This window comes from Lactuca virosa, chromosome 4, assembly GCF_052849685.1.
Source record: "Lactuca virosa cultivar CGN04683 chromosome 4, Lactuca_virosa_CGN04683_v6, whole genome shotgun sequence".
In the NCBI taxonomy this organism is placed as follows: Eukaryota; Viridiplantae; Streptophyta; class Magnoliopsida; order Asterales; family Asteraceae; genus Lactuca; species Lactuca virosa.
The window spans coordinates 89,680,613-89,707,367 of NC_136429.1; the positions used below are offsets into that span (position 1 = coordinate 89,680,613).

Below are 26,755 nucleotides of genomic sequence, written 5' to 3' on the forward strand. Positions count from 1 at the left end.
GGAATACAAGCTAAACATAAATGTTTTACAAACTTATGCAAATCTCATACTTTAACCCTTTTGTACTGTGTTGAGCATAAGGGACGTTTTCACTAAAATTTGCATAGTTTTCCGGACACGCTATTCACTATACATGCAAACTATAATCGGTATAGTTTGGGATTTTCTAAACATAACGAGTACAGAAAACTTTCACTACTAAACATATGCACTAAGACAGAAATAGTTTACAGTTACATCACTATTTTATCATGGTTTTCATAACTGTAATTATCACTATATACGGTATACATACGGATTTTCACTACGATAGAACGCTACTACACTACATGTAAACTAGATTGTACGATACTGTGAGGCGCTACTTCACTACTGTACCCTTAGGTGTACAGGGATAAATCCTACCACTGTATAACCAGAGTCTCCTGGAGGGAGAGCGTGAGATTTGTGAATAGATCTATTCGGGACTGACAATCCCACATCTGGACTGCTAGCTACAGTTAGGCGGGCACGCCTGAGATGTACAAATGTCATTTAACTCGACGCCTGAAGAACGTTGGAAAGGTCTCTAGTCATATCAAGCATGGTTATACGACTCACAATATGTATAAATCACCTTTAGTTTACAACCTGACACTCTTCAACAGTTTTATTTTTACTAAATAGAACTGATACACACTACGTATACTGGCTAAAGCCAGGGTTTTCAAACAGAATCGATTATGCAATGGTTTCACATACAAAATACTTATACTTCATGATTAGTTTTAGATAATCACATGAGGTAGTATTTTCGCATATCACTACAGTTTTCAGTAACGAACATTCATGGTTTATACGAAATCGATAACGCTACCTTTTCACTAAAGAAAATATTGGATTTTCTTGGAAACATACAGATATTCATGGTTTATTACAGAACTGATAACACTACATTTTCACTAAGAAAAATATCGGATTTTTTTGAAACTATACAAATATTTTCCCAACTCATCAACGATTTTCACTACAAACCACCACTTATGATCTCACCAGCTTTATGCTGATACTCTTTCAAACTGCTTGTATTTTCAGGAAATCAGTAGATAGGTACTTGCTGGATTTTCGAGGAACTGGAGCAATAAAAGTTTTATGTTTATACTATACAAAGCTATTGGATGTAATTCAAACAAAGTTTCAGACAAAGTTTCACTGATGTAAACATTTTTATTTAAGTATTCACTGTAATGGTTGTGTTGCTATGATTGCTGTTATTCATTGGTTGTGATGCTACACATGACGTCCTCCGCCCCGGAACGTTTCCGCCATCGGTTTCGGGGTGTGACATTAATAGAAAATGAACCCGTTATTGTCATGTTCAAATCTCGGGGTCCTTGCATTTGTAACCAACTGTACCTAAGATAAAAGAAAAACAACTGAAAATCCCATAAATATTTTTTGTAAAGTTCATGAAAACTATACAAATCTATGAATAAAAAATAAGATGGTACATGAATAACAAAGAGATCTTTTCAATTTTTGTAAACCATATGGAGGGGATAAATGACTACCTACGAAACTGAAGAAACAAAGTAAAACTCTAATTCTTTTGAAAATCTTCAATCCTATTTTTTTCCTTTGAAATGGTTTTGGCAAATTAATCTCACGCCATACTAATTACCTTTTTAAGCCATCAACTTTCCACTTTGACATATAAACAAGAGACTTAAGATAAATAGACTACTAAACCATTAATGCCACATAAACTAATATCTGATTTGAATTAGCCTCAAGGTGCATATCATCATCTTTAAGCCTAATAAAGGAAATATCCACACCACTGGACCTTTAAACCTATATATTGTGCACTAAAGTTTTTCTCAATTGTGCAAATATGATACATGGATTTAAGTGATAAAAGTAGTCATTGCAGATAAAGTGAATGCATACCGGTTGATGAGAAAAAAAGATTGGCCTATGAGCCCCAATAACCGATAAATATAAAACTACAACTCTACATACGACATGAATAAAACCTTGCATGTTCAACTCCATTTTTTGCACCTAGCGGTTCCTGATCAAACATCAAACGCATATTTGAGTAATATAGCAAATTAAGTACAACAGATTGCTGACAACATTAATAAAAAAAGTAAATTAAATTTTCTCAATGGGAAAGAGTTGTACAAAATGTCCAAGCCAATCCAATCCAACAACAGACCAAACGCAAGTACATTGATACATTATATCCGTCTTCATGTAATTGTGAGAATATACAAGACAATCCAACAAAATAATCATTAAAATAAACAATACTAACCTTTCAGTCAGTAAGAATGGTGATGAAGAACACTAACCCTAAAAATTTGAGACCAGGAGGTACTTTATTGACTATTTTTCACACTTATATACACACCAAAATGATAGAAACAGATATATACATAATGAACTCTTGACAAACAAAACAAATAGACAGAGATATAGATATAGAGAGAGGGCGATCAAAATTTAGCATTTTTTCAATTTTTGGATTGAGAGAAAGTTACACCGGAATGGAGATAATGGAAGAGAAAGCAATCAAATGAGAAATTACTCAGATTCCAACCCTGAAAGCGCCAAACCAATCATCAATTTCAAAGAGTAGACAAATTTGAAGGAAATAGAGAGGCAGAGAGAGATGTAACCTGGAATTCGATGTGAGAAGATAGAAACTTCCATTAGTCGCTAATGGATGATATACATTAAAAGATTCAAGTAAAATAAAATACAAATAAAGATAGATTGGATGCAAACCTGAAACCCCATTGCCAAACCCTATTTCTTCTGCATACCGAACAAAGTTGTGGTTATGTACCTTGGTAGAGATGGTTGTAGGCGAAAGGAAAAATATGGGTAATATTAGGGCCATGGTGTGATGACGTATACCAGCGAGGATGATGGCTGCTAGTGGAGACAATATAGTGGTAACTACTTACTGGCCATGATGATGCCGAATATAGGAGTGGGCCGAAATAGAAAGATATTTTCCGAGACCATAGCGGTGGTTGAAGGCGGCAGACACGATAATGGCTCTTGATGGTTGAAGGGGCGACGATTGTGGCGAATCTTGGTGGTAACAATTATGGGAGGAATAGTTTCAGTAGGGATTGTGTGGTTTAAACATTAGAATTTTTACAAAGAGATAAGTGAGATGATCGTATTAGTGGAGGTGAGGATGGTGGAAGCGGTCAAAGATGGAGAAGGAATAGAGTCAAGTAGTTGAAGGGGTTAGGTGGTTGAAGGTGATATTTAGGTTTTCTCTTAGAGGGGGGAAGATAGATGGAAAAGGCAGTGAAATAGTGTGGAAATGAAGGTGATGTAGAAGTTCACCGGATATAGGGGAGACTGGCTGGAATCCATGTATATTTGCCAAGATCTCGGATCCAACAACCTCGATCAGTGTCAAACGCATTCTATGTTTTTTTTGAAAAAAAAAAATTTGATTCAAATGATCCATTCTTAGTCCTACTTTTGTTGACCAAATAAGATTCAATGCATAAATTTATTATACAAATCGAATCATGTATTGTACCTCTTAAAATTCAGCCTTTAACTAAATTTATATAATAATTTAGCGGCAATGAAGTAGTTTCCCGTATAAAACTATTTGCATAATATACTTCTACTTAAAGCTTTATAATCCGTACGATTTAAAAATTAATATATTTCAAATAAGAATTTTGTTTATGGGTTTATTTGTACAAATAAATATGAAATGTTATTAAATGTATATTTCATAATGATTCTTACAACTATATTTGGATTATATGTATGTTTCGAATAACAATGTTTATAACGATGAGAATGGACAATTGGTAATTGTAATTTCGTTCTTTTTGGATCTAAATCCACTGCTTGGTGTTCAAAACAGAATTGATATATTGGGTAAATAATCTTTTGATGTAATATGTGGAGTTTGTATTTTGTATTTAGCAAGTTTCTTATATTAACTGCCTTATCTAAATAAAACAACAAGACTTTTTTCCCTCATATCGAAGGGTCAACACCTTATAATCAAATAGTGCTCAAAACTGTCTTTCATAAAAATATTCAAATAGTAGATCTTAGGTTAAACATGTGATTTGACCTAAATAAAAACATTATTAAATGACATTTTTTTGTAGACAACAAATATACATGCCTTCTTTTGTTTGCGAGTTTTTTGCACATTCGTTAGAATATAAGTTTATCTTTATTTTTCATAACACGCATATTAGTTGGACAAAGGAGATATTAAACTCAAAAAATGGTGACAATTATTTTTCTTTCGGAAAATTGTTTTGGGTTAGTAGTTTTCTCTGGCGGATATTTTTTGGGTTAAGTTTCTTTTGACGATGATTATTTTTTTTGGGCGGTTTTTTGGATTATTTTTCTTTTGGTAACTATTAATTTTCTTTTAAATATTGTTTAGGGTTAATAGTTTCTTTTGACAGGCGTATGATAAATGATTTTCTTTAAAACATAATGGTGGTGTTAATAAAAATATTAGATAAATTGTCATATACACTCTTCTATGTTTTATATTAACTTTAGAACTTTTGTAATCGTTGTTTGTTGCTTTTGGTCGGAGGTACTATATTTGACTTTGAGCCAAAAAGGAGAAAACCACATTACCGAGTGAGTGAGTCTTGTATGGAGTGATTGCATATCATATTGAATTTAATTATCGATTAGTTGTGGGATACGTTAATTAATCCAACCCTAAAAATTATTGTAGATTTTTACCTTAATCTCGAAAAGAATATAGAAAAGAATTCATCATGTTTGCTCAATAAAATTAGGTGTTAATGAGATTATGAGATGGAATTAGTGAGCAAAACGTCTTAGCATCTCACGTGTTTTGTCATATCTGAAATCATTAGGAGGTAGAGAGTGCTTCCTTTCATCCTTTTGACTTTCACTTAACATTACAGTTTGTAGTTGTTGAGCAAAACTGATAATAGACAAACTAATGTTTCAATTCACAACATCCCCTCTAGATATACATATTACAAAAAAAATAACGTTCCAACTTCCAACAACCATACAACAAAGATCATGGAGTTAAAGTGTGCAAACTAAGTCTTTTGGTTCCATTCACCTGCATATTAAGCAAATCAAGGAATAGACAACTAAATACCAAAACGTATTTACCATAACATCCTACTTTCATTTCTTCCTATTACAATTTACAACGTTGTAATTTAAACAATTATAGCAATTCCATCCTAATAAAAAAAATAAAAAATAAAAATAAATTTAAATTTAAAAAATTAAAAAATTAAAAATTTTTTAAAAAAATAACAATTATCAAAATGGAAATAATTTCTAACTAAACAACTTGCAAAGTAGACATTGGCATAAATACACTTTTAGAGTTGGATTGTTTGTTAAATAATTAAAATATAGTATTTAGTAAACTCCAAGAAGCAGAAAGTTACCTCAAATTGTAATTGGTCTAGAACAGAAAACACATGGGATCTTTGCGAGTAAAAAGTGATCTTATCTTTTGAGGGGTTTTGTTGAAGATGTCACCACCACTTGAAGCATCAATCATCCTTCGATCTTTTTCATTCATACCCTCATAAAATTGTTGAAGAAGTAGTTGTTCGGGAATGTTGTGTTGATGACAACTTGTACATAAGTTGTTGAATCGCTCCCAAAAATCATGAAAAGTCTCATTCTCCCCTTGACGAATCCCCAAAATGTCACTTCTTTGGCTTGAAATTCGGGAGGTGGGATAGAACTTGCTATTGAAGGCTTTGAGTAACTCTTCCCATGTGTGAATAGATCCCGGTGGTAAGTTGAATAACCACTCTCTAGCTTTATCTTCTAAGGTGAGCGGGAAGGCGGTTAGCTTGAAATCATCCAATGTCACATTTTCGGGCAACATGCTAACACATATCATATGAAAGGACTTCAAATGCCTTTGAGGATCTTCTATATCCAAACCATGGAACTTGGTGAGTTGATGTATGAAACTTGACTTCAATTCAATCCCTCGGCGGTTTGCGGGATAAACAATACCAAGAGGTGTGTGAGTAACATCCGTCTCCATCATTTGTCGAAGTGTCAACTCTTGAGGGGGATTGGGTGGATTGGGGTAATTGGGAGTTTGTTGCAAGTAATTAGGATGTTGTTGGTAAGGTGGGTATGGGTATTGTTGGGGATTGTAGATTGGTGGTGGATAAGGTTGGTAGTTAGGGTATTGGTTGTAAGGAGGTTGTTGTTGGGGGTACATTGGGTTTTGGTACATTGGAGGGTGTTGGTAATTGGGTTGATTAGGGTAATGTACTTGTTGAACTTGAAAAGCATTGTTTTGAGGTTGGTTGTTTTGGTGGAATTGTTGGTTTTGTGGTTGCGGATAATTGGGTTGGTTTTGAGGAGGGGCTTGATTCCAAGGTGGCATATCAATGAGAGGTTCTTGTTGTTGTCTTGGTTGTTGGGGTGGTGTATTGGCATCTTGATTGTTTAGGTTTGGGTTGGGATTGTGAGGTGGAGTGTGATTCATGGCTATGTAGTTTTCAAACGGAATGTCTTCAAAGGAATGACCAACAATTGGAGAACTCGGCTCGGTGTCGGTATCACTTGAAGTATGAACTTGATCTTCTATGTTGATTAGTGGAAAAGAGGAAGACGCTTGAACTAGTTGTTGTTGCTTTGCTTGTTTGGCTAACTTTTTCAACCTTTTTGCTTCTTTTTCAATTTCCGGATTGTAGAGTAGTTCACCGGTTCTTGTAGACCTAGGCATAAACAATCAAATAACAATAACCAATTTCCCCGGCAACGGCGCCAAAACTTGATGGGATGTCAAGTCCACCAAGAAAATTACACCCTTTGTTTGCAAATAAAACGTAATATAATGGTAAAAAGGGGTATCGATCCTCGGGGAAATGGTTGTATTCAATCACCAATGCAATCTAAAAGAACTATTGTAAATAAACTAACTAAATACAATTAAACTAAAAGGGGGGTGTTATGATTGCTTGAAAACTAAAAGACTTGAATAACTAAAAACTTGCAATTAAGCAAGATAGTGAGATGCTCACAAATTGGAGAGAGTTGGTTAACTAAGGCAATTCAACACAATGAACATTTGTGTGCTTATCATTAGGATTCAACATGAAGCTTATCATTCATCCCAAATTGGTTATAGCAATCATGAAGCATGATATGCCAAGATTCCTCTTAGGTAGTATGGAGGTTGGGGAAGCCCACAACACACCCTCTTAATCAAGATCAAGGGTTTAATTGAAGCAATTGAACCCAAGAAGTTAATTAGCCTTAAGAAAGAAGGAATCCCCAATTCCTAGAGGATGTCAATGCTTACACATCCATAAAGGAGCTATGATTAATAAACTAGAGATGATTTTTACCATCATAAAGCCCTTGTTCTAAGTTAATTCAATGATTCAATGCAAAACCAAAGAAATAAACTAACAATAGCTCATTCAAGTGCCAAGCTCATGATCAAAGCATTAAACAAGCATAAGAAATATGATCTAGAACCATAAACATAAGATAATCGATAATCTAGCATGAATCCTTCAAAAACACACAAACATTCAAAGGTTTTAACCAAAGTTAACCAATATAAAGAGTTTAGCCACTCATGGCAATAGAACAACAATCACAAAAGTCTAATTGCATAAAGAAACTACCAAAAATCTTGGAAAGATGAAGAGAAATGAGTCTTGAGCTTCAAAAATCGCCTCCTACAGGTCTCCAATGGTGTAAAATCGAAGTTATGGCTGCTAGGTCTGATCCCCCAAGGTAATGGCAAGTCAAATGACCAAAATGCCCAAACTGGGCAGTTGCGCGGGTACCCGCGCAACGGAAATTCCACCCGCGCAAATGTTGCTGATATGTTATTGGTCCTTCATTCCACCACTCCACCCTTCCACTACCAAAGATTCCTTTGGTCCCCTCCATATCCATGTAATTCAAATCAGCCAATCATCTTTTATCTTCAAATGTGGATGCTCCAAACCCAAAATTAATTATCCATGATCCATCTTCACAAGCCCACTTCATCCAAGCCTTTATCTTTTTAAGCCCAAATCTCCTTTGGTGGATCCGCCAAGCCCAATAGCGCCTCGAGAGCCCACAAGTCCGTCTTCACTCTAATCCACAATCGCGATAAGCTCCAAAACCCTGCAAAATACCTCATGCAACATAAAAAGCACCCGGTACGATCCATACTAAAGAAAATAAATAAAATACAATGCAATAATGATAAAAAGATCTAAAAATCTAAAATAAACTAATAAAAATAAGGAAATAAAATAAGCTATCAAAAACCTTTGTCAGACCTGTAAATATATACACATTAGAAATGTTATAAAAATAACGAATGGATAAACATAACAAATAACAATGTACTTACCTTGATTTGTTTAGTATAGCATCCTACTTTCATGTTTTATGTAACAATCGAGAAAATATTGTAGTTATACATTAATTTTAGATCTTCCTTTGCTACAAAGCCTTATATTTCTTTTTGAACAAAACATACATATTTTTAGTAATGGTGTTAATAGTAACAGCCTTGTTTTTGTATGTGACATTTGCTACAATGTGTTGTCAGTTGCATCGCAACCTTCATTTGATGATAATTTCAGCATCATGTAGCCTGAGAATCATTTCAAAACTACTGAAGAAGGTAATCATATTAAACAAGTAATCATTCCAACACTTTAGTAAACTCGGTCATTTCTGCACATGTAATTATATTAACAAAAAAAACATATTTTCTCTCCCTGGATAATGATACAGGTAATCATTCCACCCATTGAGTAAACTCGCTCATTTCTGCACATATTAGTCAAGAAATTAAAATTGAGACATGGTTAATGACATGTAAAACTGATTGAATAGTATACATTTAATGAAACAGAGAAAGAGATTTGGAAATCCCCATTAAGGGTCGACTAAAAGATGCCAGTAGAACTTTGTGATCGGAAGGCCAACATTGTGGCAAAACAAAAAATGGGAATCTGTTATAAATTTGGTAATTGGAAAGTCAACATGATGGTAACTAACCAAGTTAGTTATGTATTCCATGGTAACTTGCTTTGATTTTCTTCTATTTTTTAGTCTCTAGCTTCACTTGTTGCTTTGTTCTCTCAACTTTATCAACTATGGGGAAAATAATCTCAATTAGTTCCATCACCTGCATAACTACTTGTGCTAATCTGTATCAAAAACCAAAGATGCAAGTAAGCAGGTCAGCAATTTGTTATCCTAGGACATTTAATTTATAAAATCGAATATATCAAATCGTAACAATCAAAAGTTATATGTATTAAAGGACATTGATATAATTATCTGTTCCCATTTCCAGGGGTATAACGGTCCAGGTTAGCCGTCAACGATAGGACTAATAGTCTAAAGACCTGCTGGTTGATTTAATGAAACTTGAGCATAACAGAAGATGCAGTGAAATGTTAATGTTGCTATTTTTTCATTTAACCCTAAATAATATGAAAAACACGTGCTTTGATAGGAGACAAATGATAAAAAAAGAAGTTTAATTCATCTCACCTTGTGAAGAAATTACTGTGTATTGTGTTTGATTTCACCAATACCCATGGCCTTTCAAAGTACACCATCATAGACAATGTTAACGACTGCATAACGGTTGATATGTTCATGGAGTCCATCAAGCAAAAAGGACACCAAACTCATACAGATAATTTAATCAAAAGAAGAAAATGTACAACTTTGTCAACAATGTAAAAAGGATATTTGGCAAGATTCTAGAGGAAGCTTCATGTTAGCTAATGATGTCATTTACACGAGGTTTCCATAGAAAGATGGATTCTTACCCTTACAAATAAACAGATGTAGAACCAGTTCCTTTGCTTCTTAAAGCTTTGAAGAGATCGAAATGAAAATTTCATTCCAACATTAAGGTACCCTAAACCCCAAAGTGTCAATCGCAAGATCCATCAATCTAGCACCTCAAATCAGACACATGAAAAAATGATCGAAACAATTAGAAGAAGGAGAATTTGATTAAAAAAACGAAAGAAACAATAAGAAGAAGAGTAATCGATACCTTTAAATCTAATAGCAATAACAACATAACAGCTTATTAAATCGATCTCTATGCCATTTATGGGCGATGCAATGAAATAACTATGCTTACATGGAAACTACTTTAGGAACGGTGATCTTACCTTCAGGGAGAAATTGGTTTATTTGTTGTACACAAGTCAATGTACTTTCAATCCTTACGCAAGAGAGAAGAAGAAGGTGGAGTAAGCCTTGAGTCTCTTCGTGGTTTGGCAGGAGAAGATGAAACCACGAAGAAGATGAGGGAAGATATGGAGCGTATTTGGATAAAAAATGTTTCAAATTTTGAATGAACCTTAAATTGAGGGATAAAGATCAGATTTGCTGAGAAATATAAGGATTAAAAATGTGGCTTAGAATTTTTAACATTATTTTATTGTTGTTTATTTGTACAATTATCTTAAAGGTTTGGACGTCTTAAAAAAATAATATTATTATATTCAATCTATTTATAGAAACAGTGAGATTTGTTTTATAAGATAGTATATATATATATATATATATATATATATATATATATATATATATATATAGGAGGGTTCAATTGAAAAAAAAAAATTGAGAATGGGGGAATCATTCTCAGCCACACATTTATTTTGTCGCAAAACACTTAGGCGTACCGTCGGAAATGGATAACGGATAAACATGTGTTTTCCAACCAAACATGTTTCCTTAAACTATGCTAATCATTACCTTAATATACACAAAAGCATTTTTTTTTAGAAAGCCATTTTTATCGAAAAATTATTTTAAATATATCAAAATTCATAATGTTTTATTTTCTATAAATAGACATCCATATTGATATAGTTTTAAGATAAAATAAAAAAATTAATTTTTTTAAAGTTTGAGCTCTCGTTATTCATAAGTGAGTACATTCGTTATTCATTTGTGAATAAAACGTATGCTTAACTTTTTTTTATAGTTTAAGTATCGTTCATATATGAATATGACACGTAATAAAGTTTTCTTACATAAAATATATTTTTTACATCATTTTTCGTCATATATTATATTTATATATGAATAAAACGTGTATTAGTTGTCGTCATATTTTATATTCATATATGAATAAAACATTTATCAGATTTTTGTTACAGTTAATTTGTTATTCATATATGAATAAGTAGTATAAATGATACTTAAACTGTAAAAAAAATTAATTATATATTTTTATTCATAAGTGAATAAGGAATGTACTGTAGCAAAAATCTGATGTATTTTTATTCACTTATGAATAACGATAGCTGAAAGTATAAAAAAAATAATTTTTTTATTTTATCTTAAAACTATGCTTTTGCGGCAAAAATAAATAAGTGGCTGAGAATGATTCTCACATTCTCAACCTTTTTTATTTTCTCAATTGAACTTATCTCTCTCTCTCTCTCTCTCTCTCTCTCTCTATATATATATATATATATATATATATATATATATATATATATATATATATATATATATATATATATATATATATATATATATATTAGCCCGTAAATTTTTTTTGTCCCCTTGAAATATGGGCCATTGATAGTTGTTCATGTTGCCGATCATTTGAGTCGGGAATTCGCTTTTGACTTCTATGGGCGTGTTTGGCACGGAGCTTTTAGAAGCGTTTGGGAGCTTCTAGCTTTTAGCTTTTAACAAAACGCTCTAGTTTAAACAAAAAGCTCCGTTTGGCAGTACGAGCGTTTAGCTTTTAGTTTAAACAAAACGCTTCAATTCTAAAAGCTACTTCATGTAGCGTTTAACAAAACGTTACTGAGCTTTTGAAATCAATTTCCATAATTACCCTTAAAAATATATTTATATATTTATTTATTTTTAATCAATTGTCCTTTTATGTAATTTTATATATTTCAAAAGCTTTCAGCTACTTTTGCCAAACATTCATATAACAAATAAAAGCTACAGTTTTCCGCTACCAGCTACCCGCTACCAGCTAACCGCTACTCGCTTCCAGCTAACAGCTACTTTTGTCAAACACGCCCTATAAGTCCCAAATGTTTTTTTCCTATAAAAGTATTTCTATAATCAATTTTCTTCAAAACATTTACAAGGTTAGAATCGAATTTTATTTATAGATTATTTTGAGTATGAGCTCCTACCTTTAAATTATCACAAGTTTTCCTTGTGACAATATAAATGAGAGTATTACTAGCTCAAACTTTCACGAAAGAGAGAAACTGATTGTTTTGGAGGAGAGAGATCTTTGGAATCACCCACAATTCATGAGATTTCATTGTGGATTGAACTCTTTTAGAATTTTAGGTCATTGTCTTTTATGGTTGTGATTTTTAGAAACTTTCATATTTGGGAGTTTTGGGAACCTGAGATTTTATCGCCCGTTCATTGAAGAAGATTAACGTGAAGATCGTTTATTTTGTTTAAGCATTTGATACCCTAAGGTATTTTGGTTTTGAAATATAAGTCCTTCGGGACTTTTGACACTACTTATTTTTTGCTACCCATTAAAGGTTGGAAGTTTATGTTGCTTGAGAATGGTTTAGTCTTAAGGTGGAGTTTGTTGATAATGCTCCTAAACTTTTTTTTGCACGAAATTATTTTAATTGTTGAATCTAATGCATTTGAGTATGATGCATTAAGTAGCAATTTCCTTTTATGCAACATTTTTTCCATTGTTGTTGGATATTTATTTTTAATTATAACTTTATTTTTGGTAAATCAACTATTCTCATGACTTCAAGTTGCCAACAAACTTAAATTATAACATAAAAATGTAATGAACATTGATTTTTTTTATTCCCACCTTGTATAATTTTATACCATGTACAGTCGGCTAAATTTCAATATTACATTTTTAACCTAAGTTTTAACTTTGATACAAATTTGGTCCACTCTTTAAATTTTGTTACAAATACGATGTACTTTTGGACAAATTTTTTGCAACATTTTAAAATTATATAACTGTCTTACAACTTTTAATCTTTTTTTTTATTATTTTTAGTTTTTTGTACATTGTTTTATAAATTTTGATAAAACCCTTTAAAAATTGTTTTAAACTGGTTTACAATTTTTACACTTCATACTGTTGGAATTTATAAAATAATTTGTATGCAAGAAAGCTAAAGTTTTGTGAACAAATATGGGTTTCAGATGTTATCTAAATAAATTGGACGTGCATGGAGATGTTGCCAAAAGGCTATTGTTGATAAAATATTTGAAAGACAAATTACAATATATTCTTCACTTCAAGCCTACGATTCAGCTTCTTATATAAGCTTAAAAAATCCTAACTACTTGGTAAAAGTCATGGATAGCTGCAACCAAATTTATTATTCTACCAAATGTATGGCTTATTTTCAAACATAGGGAAAACTAAAGTCACGCCTACCATGAAACAAGGAAGATGTTTCTGACTTTGTGTGTGGTCAGGTTTATATCACATTCTCCCCCTTAAACCGGACCAAGTTCAATATCTGTCACACCGATCATATTTCGCATTTCGCCGTGCTTCACTTGTGTCAAGGCCTTTGTAAAGATGTCTGCTCGCTGATCCTTTGAGTCGACATGTTCCACTACAACTTTCCCTTCCTCGACACATTCTCTTATGAAGTGATAGCGAATGTCAATGTGTTTGCTTCTACCATGAAACACGGGATTCTTCATCAACTCAATTGCTGACTTGTTGTCAACATACAACGTGATAGGCATAACATGATCACCTGTAAGCTCCTTCACGAGATTACCAAGCCAAATGGCTTGACATGCCGCTGCCGTGGCTGCCATGAACTCGGCTTCGCATGTTGACAAAGCAACGGTCCTTTGTTTTTTAGATTGCCATGTCACCGCATTTCTTCCTAGGTAGAAAATCATCCCGCTTGTGCTTTTTCCACTAACTTTGTCACCACCATGATCACTATCGCTAAACCCAACCAAGTCTTCAACTTCACGACCCTTTCCATAGTTGAGTCTGTAATCAATGGTTCCTTTGACATATCGTAAAATGTGTTTTACTACTTGGAAATGCAAAGTGGTGGGTTGCTCCATGAAACGACTTGCAATTCCAACCGCGTACGACAAATCTGGTTGAGTATGCGTCAAGTACCTCAAACATCCCACTACTCGTCTATATTCGGTCGGGTCAATTTTTTCACCGTCTTCGTCTTTCTTGACTTTCAACTTTGGTTCCATCGGTGAACTTGCAGGGTTGCAATCTAGTAACCCAAATTGATCCAAAATCTTCTTTGCGTAATCCGTTTGTCGTAAAGAAATTCCCCACTTCTTTTGTGCCACTTCTATTCCAAGGTAGTAAGAAAGTAAACCCAAGTCACTCATTTCGAATTCTTTTTTCATTTGGTCCTTGAATTCGATAATGTCTTCGTTGTTTGATCCGGTAACGATCAAATCGTCAACATAGACACCAACTAAAAGAGTTTTTCCTTTTGAGTTCCTTTTGTACACCGCCGTGTCTTGTGAACATTTCGAAAAACCAAGTCCTTTTAGGCTTTTATCCAAGCGAATGTTCCATGCTCGAGGGGCTTGTCGTAAACCATAAAGAGCTTTTGAGAGTTTTAGCACCTTGTGACTATGTACTTTGTCAACGAATCCTTCCGGTTGACTTACATAGACCTCCTCTTCAAGATCACCATTAAGGAAAGCCGACTTGACATCTAAATGGTGGACAACTCACCCATGTTGAGCTGCTAAGGCAAGAAAGAGCCTTATCGTGTCAAGTCGTGCTACCGGTGCAAAAACTTCATCAAAATCAATTCGTTGTTTTTGTACGTAACCTTTTGCGACAAGTCGAGCTTTGTGTTTTACCACATTTCCAAGATTGTCTTTTTTCACTTTAAAGACCCACTTTAATCCTATCACTTTCTGACCCGGTGGCAAGTCGGTGAGTTGCCACGTCTTGTTTTTAACGATCGCATCCAACTCTGTTTGCATGGCCTCCCGCCATGGTTTATAGGTAACCGCCTCTTCAAAATTCAAGGGTTGATCCGCTGCAATCATTAACAATTCTCCGGGTTCTAGGATCACATTTTCGGAATCATTATAGATATCGGCAAGCGAACGGAGTCCTTTTGGCCCAACCCAGTTTGGAGGGCTATCCGTGTCGGTCAAAGTTGGAGAAATCGGGGTTGTAGTAGGAGAACTTGGGGCTGTTACGGGCTGGATAGGTTCGATATGGGGGTTGTCCGGATTTTCCAGATCGACTTCGGGGATGTCCGGATTCATCGGGTTGACTTCGTCACCGTCCAACTCGATTATTGTGAATGTTTTAGCAGTCGTCTCTTCCTCTTCCTTGTTTTTGTACCAATTCCATCCTTCGTTTTCGTCAAAAACAACATCACGACTAACCCGCAATTTCCGACTCTCCGGATCAAATAATCGACACCCTTTAGTTCCATCTTCTACTCCAAAATACACCATCTTTTTGCTTCGGTCTTCAAGTTTCTTCAAATGACCTCCTACACTTTTGGCAAAGACAACACAACCAAAAACCTTCAAATGTTCAAGGTTTGGTTTTTTGTCAAACCATGCTTCATACGGCGTGATGTCGGTGAGCGCTTTTGTAGGTAAACGATTTAGAAGATAAACCACATGTCTAACGGCTTCTCCCCAAAACTCTCCGGGTACATTTCTTCCTTTAAGAAGACTTCTTGCCATATCCATAACCGTACGATTTCGCCTTTCTACAACACCATTTTGTTGAGGCGAATATGGTGTCGTAAGATGTCTTTTTACTCCATTTTCTTCACAAAATAATGAGAATTCTTTTGACGTAAACTCTCCCCCTTGATCTGTGCGTAGTGTCTTCAATTCATAACCCGAACTTTTTTCGACCATCAACTTGAAACGTTTGAAAACACCAAAGGCTTCAAACTTCCCGGATAACGTATAAACCCACATCCACCGACTATAATCGTCGACTAAAAGAAGAAAATACTTGCTTCCTCCAATAGAAGTGGGTGTGATCGGACCACATAAGTCCGCATGAACAAGTTGAAGTGGTTTTTGAGCTCGAAAAACTGCTTGGTTTGGGAAAGAGATTCGGCTTTGTTTTGCAAGAACACACCCTTCACACACTTGATTTGGATGTTCAATCCTTGGAACTCCAGTTGCCATATTCTTTTCGGACAACTTCTTCAACGCGGGAAAGTTAACATGACCGAGTCTAGAATGCCATATCCAAGCCGGCTCATCCTTCGTGGCTAAATGACATGTTGGTCTACCGGTTTTCAAAGGAGTTTTGTATAACCAGTTTGCGGATCTTTGAACTTTTAAAAGTGGAATCTTATTTCTATCGTATACCGTCAAATCCGACCCGTCCATAATGACTCGACTTCCTTCTTCCATCATTTGACCAAGACTAATAATGTTACTTTTTAGACTTGGGATGTAGTATACTTCATTTAAAAGTCGTTGGTCGCTATTTTTGCAATCGAATAGAATCGAGCCTTTTCCAAAAATAGCAACAGTAGAACCGTCGCCAAATCTCACGTGACCCGTCACATTTCCATCTAACTCATGAAACTTTGAGCGGTCTCCCGTCATATGGTTGCTAGCACCGTTGTCGAGATACCACACCTCGGATTCCACTCGACTCTCCCCCGAGGCTAGAAGATTGACACAAATCTTCTCGTTTAGCGACACCTTTCCGGGTACATATTCTTGTGAGATTGCCATCATCAAGATGGGTTGGTCTTCATTGGCTTGTGTGAGGTTCGCCTCCTCACCTTGGTTCTTTTCAGGGCACTCTGATGCATAATGACCAAACTTTTCACACCGAAAGCATTTTACTTTGCTTTTATCTTTTTTATAGTTATTTTGGTTTGCATTGCATCCACGGCCACCTCCTCGGCCACGCCCTCGTCCTCGGCCTCTCCCTCGGCCTCGGCCACCATGACCACCTCTCTCCTTTGAGGTGTTTGACGAGCTCCCCTCGTCGGTCTTCTTGGATCGTGCTGCCCACTCGGCATGAGTAAGCAACAAGGAAGGTCCGTCTCCTTGTTCACCATAACCCCGAAGCCTCTCTTCATGGGTTTTTAAGCGACCCATAACCTCTTCCACAGTCATGTTTTTTAAGTCACCAAATTGTTCGATAGATGTTACGATTTGCATAAATCGTAATGGGACGACTCGAAGGAACTTCTTCACCACCGTAATCTCCTCTATTTTTTCGCCCAGAGATCGAATACCGGTTACAATGGTATTCAACCTTATGAAAAAATCATCCACCGATTCACCGTCTTTCATTCGGATAACCTCGAAATCGCTTCTCAAGGTTTGAATTTTAGCCTCCTTTACTCGATCGGCGCCCATGTGCATCATCTTCAGCGTCTCCCATGCTTCTTTAGCCGTGTCCTTCTCAGCTAACATAAGTAGCACGTCCTCCGGAATCGCTTGATAGATAGCCGCAAGAGCCATCCGATCTTTTCGTTCATCCACGTCGTCTTTTTGAATTGCATCCCACACTCCTTGTGCTTGCAAATTCACACGCATCTTTATAGCCCACACCGAGTAATTTAGCTTTGTAAGCATCGGATAGTGTAACATAACACTGCTGTTCTTCTCGGTTTTTTGAACACCTTCACCTTCGAGAGTTGTCATTCTTGGCATATATTTTGGCATACACTAACCTCGCTCTGATACCACTTGTTGGAATTTATAAAATAATTTGTATGCAAGAAAGCTAAAGTTTTGTGAACAAATATGGGTTTCAGATGTTATCTAAATAAATTGGACGTGCATGGAGATGTTGCCAAAAGGCTATTGTTGATAAAATATTTGAAAGACAAATTACAATATGGGATATATTCTTCACTTCAAGCCTACGATTCGGCTTCTTATATAAGCTTAAAAAATCCTAACTACTTGGTAAAAGTCATGGATAGCTGCAACCAAATTTATTATTCTACCAAATGTATGGCTTATTTTCAAACATAGGGAAAACTAAAGTCACGCCTACCATGAAACAAGGAAGATGTTTCTGACTTTGTGTGTGATCAGGTTTATATCACACATACAACTTTTTTACAACTCACTCACTTATCTTTTTTACAAAAAATAATTTAAACGAAAAAATATCTAAAAGTTGTAATATTATAAAAAAGTGTAAAAATGTTTTAACAAAACCTTTATAAAATATAAAATTTGTACAATAAGTCTTAAAATGGTTTTTAAAAAGTTGTAAAAGAACTAATTTATGGGAGAATATGTAAAAAAAATAATCATGTTGGTAACAAAATTTAAAGTTTGGACCAAATATATACATAAATTTAAAATTTGGGCTAAAATTATAGCATTAAAATATGACATGCTATACCTTGCAACGTGAAATAAAAAAAACAAAGTCAGATACCTTTTTATATAATAATTTAGGTTTGTTGACAACTTAAAAACATTGGGGATAATTTCTTTTCCAAAGACAAATTTATCCTTTATTTTTAATATGAATTCCAAAAATTTCACATATCATGGGTTTGTTTTCTTGGTTCCCATGTCACCTAACTATAAGAATGTTTCTTATTTATTAGGGATTTTGGAGTATGGTTAAAGATCCATACACCTGTGATCGAGTTATCAAAGGGGCTTTATGGAATTGGCACCATAACTTTGGCTATTTAGCTCTATTTTAGTGTTGCAACTAGTCACGTTGAAGCTTGGAACGAGGAGCACACCATGATAAGTCCTTAAACCATTTTGAGTCCTAAAAACGTTTTTTAAGTGAAGTTATGCATGTTTTTATGGTTTTTTTTTCGTGTTTTGTTTTTGGGTTTGTGTTCGACCCATGGCCTTTTCTCGAGCCAGTTTAATTTTTTTGCTTCTTATTTAAGTTGAGATGATGTAATTTGGATGGTCACTTTCAATTTTACGAAGCATAGTTGTTTTTCTCCAAATTCGGAATCCTTGTTGCTAGAACTTGAGCCCTAAAACCATTGTATTCGTTGAATCAATGTAGCTTTGGAAGAGGTTTTCCTGGATATTCCAAGGATCAGCAAGGTCAATCTTTGTATGTGTTTTGTACTCTACATCACCTTGTGAATGTGCTTTCTTTAAAAGGTACGTACTTTATGTATTGTATGTTAATGGAAATTAAATAAGATTCCTTACATAATACATGTATTTTAGCCGATACATTTTCTAGGTTTAATAGATTATAATGATATTAAAAATAGGAAACTATTTAACACCTAAAGACATTTCACACCAACAGGAAAATTGGTGTTATGTCAATGAGAGCACTCCAACTGCCTATCATTTCTTACATGGAAAATTTTGACATTAATAAGTGATCCACCAAATTCAGTGGTTTGTTTTTCATCCCGACAAAATGGTGATGTTGATTTTATATTAATACCAATCAAAGGGGATTTGTGCATGGTTCTTAAAGTAAATCTGATTATGACATATGTACTAGATGATTCATTGAATATTGCTTAAATTTAGGTTTTTGTAAGAACAATAAAATGAACATGAAAAGTAAGTAAGCCCGAATGAAAATAATATATAAACAAACAATAGAAGAAACATGGTGAGTTCAAATGAAAATTGTGGATTAAGCCAAGAAAATGTAACTACAAACAAAGTTGAAACCATATACCTGGCATCACCCTACTTTCTTCAACCAAGAGAAACCATCAACCATTAAGAAGAACCCTCATCTACGCATATGTATTCATACACATCTCATCACAAATAAAGTGCGGGGATGGAAAGTGATCATAGAACTCACACACACTAACACACCAAAGCGAAATATATTAACATTATGTGTTGTATATATTTGATAAATAGCATAACGATGGGATGATTTTATACTAACAAGATAGGTCAATCACATGCTATATGGATTTTAAAGGCATAAGAAAATATTGGTAGATGACGAAATAGAATACAATGGGGGTGGTTATAATTATATGAGAATGATTGATAAAACAACATTATAAATCAATAGAGACGGATGATTATAATAGTAATAATAATAATAATATAAGTCAATCACATGCAATGAAAAACTAGAGCTGAAGATGTCTCCTAAGAAAATAAACCAAAAGCAAACATGATAGAGGATGAGTAATTTCTTAATGCAAATTCAATCAATTAAAGAATAAAGAATTTCCTTTTACTTCTTGATTGCGACCTAATTTTCCATTAGGACATCTTCCACACTTTGTCAATCATTTCTGCCTAACATGTCAATTTCATCTACTTCATGATAAATTACTTTAATAAGGATAAATAACTTTCCTAGGCATGTGCAATTGATTCTCAATATGCATATAACATGTGATAAGTACATTCCTTGGTACATTTAAGACATGTGTTAGAGAATAAGTGCATCAAAACAACATCGCTGACTAAAAGTTCTTGTTTCAGTATAAGTGTGTGTGTGTATATATATATATATATATATATATATATATATATATATATATATATATATATATATATAATACACATATATTTATGTTTTTATGCATGTATCTGTTGAACAAGGATAATGAAAGAACCCAAAAGTTTGTTAAAACCATGAGCTCTGTTAATTTGATTATATCAATGGTCAAATTTATTCTTTGAAAATTTTCGAGACACATAATGGTACCTTATTTAATAAATGTCTGGAACTCTTTGAGTTCCAAGCGGTTAAGAGAATATTGAAAGTAATCACATCATATAAGTATTGCACGATTAGGGTGGATGTCCAGTTTAGGGAACCCTTGACTACGACATCCGTCTATATCAATACACCCATGCTCACTACATATCTTATACATATATTGACTAGACGGATGTATCGACACTAATCTTTTCACCTTTTGATTATTATTTTTTTAGAAGAAAATCTTATCTTATCTTCCATAAAACGATACGTTACTCTCTCATGTCGGAGTGGTTATGTATAATGTGTCGCACCAAAAACTTAGTCTTGAAAACATATCAACTCCAAATAATATTTCTCGGACTCAACTCTTCATATGTTTGACAATCTCTTTGTTGTCCATAAATCAGACAACCCAATTCACATATCTATATCAATATCCATTTTGTTTGTGACAAAAATAGTTATATGCTTAATATGACTTTCTCCTACAAATATGTTGTCATACTTACCAAAGATCTACCACTTTGGTTATTTGTTGATGTTAGATCTAATTTAATTGTTCAACCACCACCCGCTCAAACAAAAGAGGCATATTAGTGTTATAATTATCAACATAGATTGTAATTTTTTTGGAAACGGCAAATATTATTAATAAAAATAAAAACCCCAAACTAGTAAGTAACTATCAAGGGGAAAAAGACAAGCAACAGAAACAGAGTATGAAAGTTATCAAATACAAAAATGCGATGATGACCACTCTACCCATGAATAGATACCACCTTTACCCCTACATTTAACCCACATATATAGACTTGATTTGATTTGCTCTACACCAAACGAAGGACTAATGAACACCTGATTGAACATCCGATCGTTACGATATTTCCATAGATTCCAAACTAGACCATAGCAAATGGTATGGAACCTAGCTTTCATTTTAGGGCTCCTCCCCCAATTTGCAGCAAATCTGAGTAGTTCGCCAATGCTATTGAATGACTGATTCAGTATACCGCACCAATTGAAGATTTTATCCCTCACACTTTTTGCAAACGGACACCTCACCAAAATATGATCGGCATCTTCTTCTTCGTTTATGCATGCACCACACATAGTAGTTTGAGTCTCGGTACCTCTAGCTCTCAGGCCTGACATGGAAGCAATCCTCTGTTGAATTGCTCGCCATAAGAAGCAGTTAACCTTGATTGGTACTTCCTTGCTTCATTTGATTGTGGGAATATTCTGAGTTATTCCATATTGACCATCAACTTTCCACCTTATATCACATGCTTTGAAAGCTCCATCTTTATTCAAGGAGGACTCCCACGTGTCAGCTCCATTAACTAGCTGTACCGAAGATATATATTTGGTATAATGCCATTAATGAATAGATTCCTTATACATGTACAATATATATATATATATATATATATATATATATATATATATATATATATATATATATATATATATGAGGCAAGATCAATGGAGAACTAAATTGAAGGAGAGAACCAACAAACTTTTTATCTATAGTGAATTTAGGTACCAAATCTCACGTATGCATGTACATACATATATCTAAGACAATTTCAAAAAAAATTGAAAAAAAAATTATATGAATGTACATATGCATATTTTTTTAAAATGTATTTTCGAACAAAAAATTTTGAATATGCATTAAAAATGCATTTTTTTGAAAAATTCTTTTTTTATATCTTAATTTCGAAATATAAGGTATACATTCACTTATTTGAAAAAAGAAATTAATTATTTTTATTTTTATTTTTATTTATTTTATTATTATTTTTATCTATTTTATTATTATTTTTTTAAATCAACGAATATATTCCTTATATTTCTAAATTAATATTTAATTTTTTTTCCCAAAAAAATGTATTTTTAATGCTTATTCATATTTTTCTTTGTATATTCATATATTTAAAAAAAACATATGCATATGCATATGCACATGCAAATTTTTAAAAAAACATTTTTAATTCTTCTATATGTATGCATAAGAGTAAGCATATACATATACATATGAATAAATATATGCATATGCATACGTATATACATATGTATATGCATATGCATATACATAAGAATAAATATATACATATGACAATTAAATACACATGATTATGCTTATGTATATGCATATGCGTAACAATAACTATATGACATATGCATATGTATATACATATGCATATAGTTATCGTTATGTATAAGAATAAGTATATGCATAAGACAATTAAATAAATGCGATTATGCTTATGTATATGCATATGTATAATATGACATATGTATAATAATAAGCATATGCATATTCATAAGTATATGCATATATGCATATTCATAAGTATATGCATATATGCATATGAATAAGTATATGCATATGTATAAGAATAAGTAGATGCACAAGACAATTAAAAACATACGATTACGCTTATGTATATGTATATGGATATGCATATGCATAAGAATAAGTATATGAAATATGCATACTCATATGCATAGGAATAAGCATATGCATATGCATAAGAATAAGTATATACATATTCATAAGTATATGCATATGCATATACATATGAATATGCATAAAAATAAGTATATGCATATTCATAAGTATATACATATACATATGTATAACAATAAGTATATGTGTATGCATTTGAATGAGTATATGCATATGCATAAGAATAAGTATATTCATAAGGCAAGTAAATACATATGATTATAAGGAAAACGATCTTTTTCCGACATCATATGAGGAAGTTATGTGTGTTCAAAGTTGAGTAAAAAAATTCTAAAATTCTAAAACGAAAACTAAAAAAACCCAACAGCCCCTGGTTATAGCTTTATAAGTATGTGAATTCATAATATATTAAGATATTTTTTGAGCTTAAAATGAAGCTCAAATAGAGTACTACACCATAGAAAAAAATGGCGTTGTTCCGAGGTCATATGAGGAAGTTATGTACGTTTAAAGTTGAGTAAAAACTTTACAAAATGTTGAAACGAAAACCAAAAAACTCAACAACTCCTGTTTAGAGCTTTAATTAGTCTATGAATTCTTAACCATTCAAGATGTTTTTTGAACACAAATCCAATTCTTTAAAGTCTTTATCTTTTAGATACCTACTTGGTGGAATCTAAAGCTACTGTAACCAACCATTACATTGTTTTTCTCATTTTTAGCAATGTTGTTAGTTTATCTTTTAGTTTAAGCATTTTGTCAAACCCTTCATATGCATGCCAAATTACTATATATTTATGTTAAAAATCACTATGTATGAGAAATTCAACAATTATCGACAATATCAAAATGGTATAATTTTAAGTCAAAAAAATAAATTCTCTTTAGGGGTTATAAGATGATCGTTTCTTTTTTCAAAACTATACTCACCGTTATGATTACCACCAAGAGTGTATTCAGACACTCGCTAGATCTAGTTAGAGTTCCTCGGCAAATATTCTTTATTAGGGATAATGGAAAGACATCTAAGCCAAGGAAAACCATCTGTAAAAGCATTATCAGTTAGCGTTTTATACCTCTCAAGGAAGAAAGAAAAAAACTAGAACTTGAATCTTTGGGAGGGGAGATGCAAGTCGTAATAGATGGAAGAAAAGTTCCAAGAAATGGACTTGCTACTTAACCCTCACACCTAAGAAAAAGTAAGCATCACCTCTAGATTATTCGAGCAGTATCTTTACCTCAATACTAACAGCATTCATTAAGCCACAAATATTTCTTCACATCAAGATTACAAGAGATTGCGGCAATAGTCCATGGAGCTCTAATTATTTATTTTCTAATCATGTATATTGATATCTTCAAGAAAAATTAAGGCAACACATGATTACACCAACCTCGCACACAAACATCTATTTATTTAATAACATTCGGTTCCATACCACTTACACTGAGTTGTAGCAAAGAAAAGAAGAGAAAAGAAAAGAAAGTAAGAAGAGAAAAGAAAGGAAAAAAAATTTGTCTTTTGTGTTCCCGAGTTTACGAGAAATGGAAGGAAAGTTAAACATTTTGTTCTTTCTCTTCAAATCCTTCCAAATTGGAAGGAAAGTTAGGAGGGAAAGTAATCATTCCATTTCCTTTCACTTCCTTCCTTTAATGGAACTCGGGAACACCAATTTCTTTTATATTCCTCTCACTTCCACCCATTTCCTTTTTTTCTATCCTTAAATTGAAATCGGGAACAGGGTGTTAGTGTATAGACATGTAGGGGAGCGTGGAACACTTTTTGTTTTTCTAGATACCTAAAATATAGAATTTTACATATATTTAAAGGTCACTGTTCTTATGTTTTACCCTATAATGAAATAATATTTTTAATGTAAGTGAAAAATACTTGATATCGGGTTTTAGAAGGTTATGCTAATCTCAATAATGTTCAGATAGTTACGAGTAATCATTTTAATTATAGTTGCATGTTATAACTATAAAGCTCCAATGCAAAACAAACTAAAAATGATTTAGAAACCAATATTCAACATGTTGGTTACATAACTTGTAATATAGGAATTTCTAGTTTGGAAATGAAATGTTTCAGTTTATGTTGAAATTGTTGGTGATTTTAGTGTCACCATGTCATTTTAAGTAACTGGAACTAACGTGTGAGCTAAGGGGCTTCATGATTTGTACTCTAATATATGTATGGGGTTGTGCGGAGTGCACGCATGTATAAGATCGAATTAGAAGTCGGTTCGACGACTAGTCGGGGGTCCGGGGGCAGCGCCCCCGGGTCCGGGGTTTCCAAAGGGGCAGCACCCCTTTGGCGGGGTCTAGGGGCAGCGCCCCTAGCGGGGTCCAAGGGGCAGAGCCCCTGGCTGGGGTCCCGCTGGGTTTGGGGCAGCGCCCCAAAACCTTACCGAATTTTACATATGGGAACATAATGGAAAATTCAATTTCTTGAGGGTGATTATGGTAAAACTAACGAAACTCGTTAGTTTTTGGTAACCCTAAATCCTCATTAAATCCGGATTAACATTACTTGCTTCCAAAGCAACTAATGACGGCCCAACCCTAATGAAACCCTAATCGTGTTTAGTATATAAACAACTCTTCATCTACCGAAGAGGGTTACGATCTTAAGCTCTCGTATTTCATCACACTTTTACAGAATCCTCTAGCATATTGGCTTACGATTTCTGTGCCTAGAATCATAAGTGTCAACTTGGATTATCCTAGGCTGAATTTCTTGTAACCCAGGCATAGGGTAGAAATATCAGTTCGGAAAGTGATATCACGATCCAAGTCGGTATCCAGATCTCCACTACAAACCCTATTTTCCTAATAGAAATAAGGTTAATTTTTAACAAAAAGAGACTTTTATTATAAAAAGGCTAGAAAGGTGCAAGGGGTTACAAAACATTTAAGCAAACAGCTGAAATACAACACAAGATCTTCTTTATATATAAATAAAGATAAAGATACGAATAAAAGAGTTTTAGTATCTATAAATCCATTTGAACGTTAGGTGAGTTATATTGATCCTGGTGAGTTATATTGATCCTTAACAATGCTATAAACAGAAGACTTTTATTTTTGAAAACTTTTATTATATTGTCTAGGGAGGAGCAAGAAAACAATCAAAAACTATTACGAAATATTTATAGTGAAAAATGGATTCTTCAGCCACGAAACTCAATTGAATTTCAATTTAGAATTTATATGAAATTATGAATTGACTAAAAAACAATTGATCTACAATGCTATCAAACAAAAGTATAATTAAAATGCATCATTTGGCCAATGCTCTTGATTTCATTTTATGATAGGGCGGTCCCGGGTTCAATCCCCGGGAGAGAGGAGAAAAAATAATTATTTGTCGTTAAAAAAAAAGGGAAGAAAATAGGCGGCCACCTTGGTGCGTAAATATGCAGAAAGACAAAGCGGAAATTGCCTCGAAGATCTATATCCGCACTAAAATCATAGCAGATTTTAATGGCAAATTTAGGTTATCATGTGATTATTATTACACCAAAAGAGTATTACTATATATTTGTAAATCATGTAAACGCTACTGGGTGAAAAATCTACTCGTTAGTTATATAATCTGGGCAGCGTTGAAAGTATTGAGTGGATCCCTGAAA

At 33.7% G+C, this 26,755-nt stretch overlaps 2 long non-coding RNA genes across 3 annotated transcripts in view; one reads left to right on the top strand and one right to left on the bottom strand.

Annotated features, from left to right (window-relative positions):
• Positions 1-890: 890 nt before the first annotated feature.
• Positions 891-3,424, bottom strand: LOC145106219 (uncharacterized). The gene is made up of 3 exons (XR_013707501.1): positions 2,773-3,424; positions 1,930-2,663; positions 891-1,395 (listed from the first exon to the last, which is right to left on the bottom strand). It is a non-coding gene; the product is annotated as an uncharacterized LOC145106219 (long non-coding RNA).
• A 15,426-nt stretch (positions 3,425-18,850) lies between these two features.
• The window catches only part of LOC145168407 (uncharacterized), a 28,788-nt gene continuing 20,883 nt past the window's right edge, over positions 18,851-26,755 (top strand). For both annotated transcript variants that reach the window (XR_013741850.1, XR_013741849.1), the window contains exon 1: positions 18,851-19,104. This is a non-coding gene — a long non-coding RNA (uncharacterized LOC145168407). The remainder of the gene's footprint in view (positions 19,105-26,755) is intronic.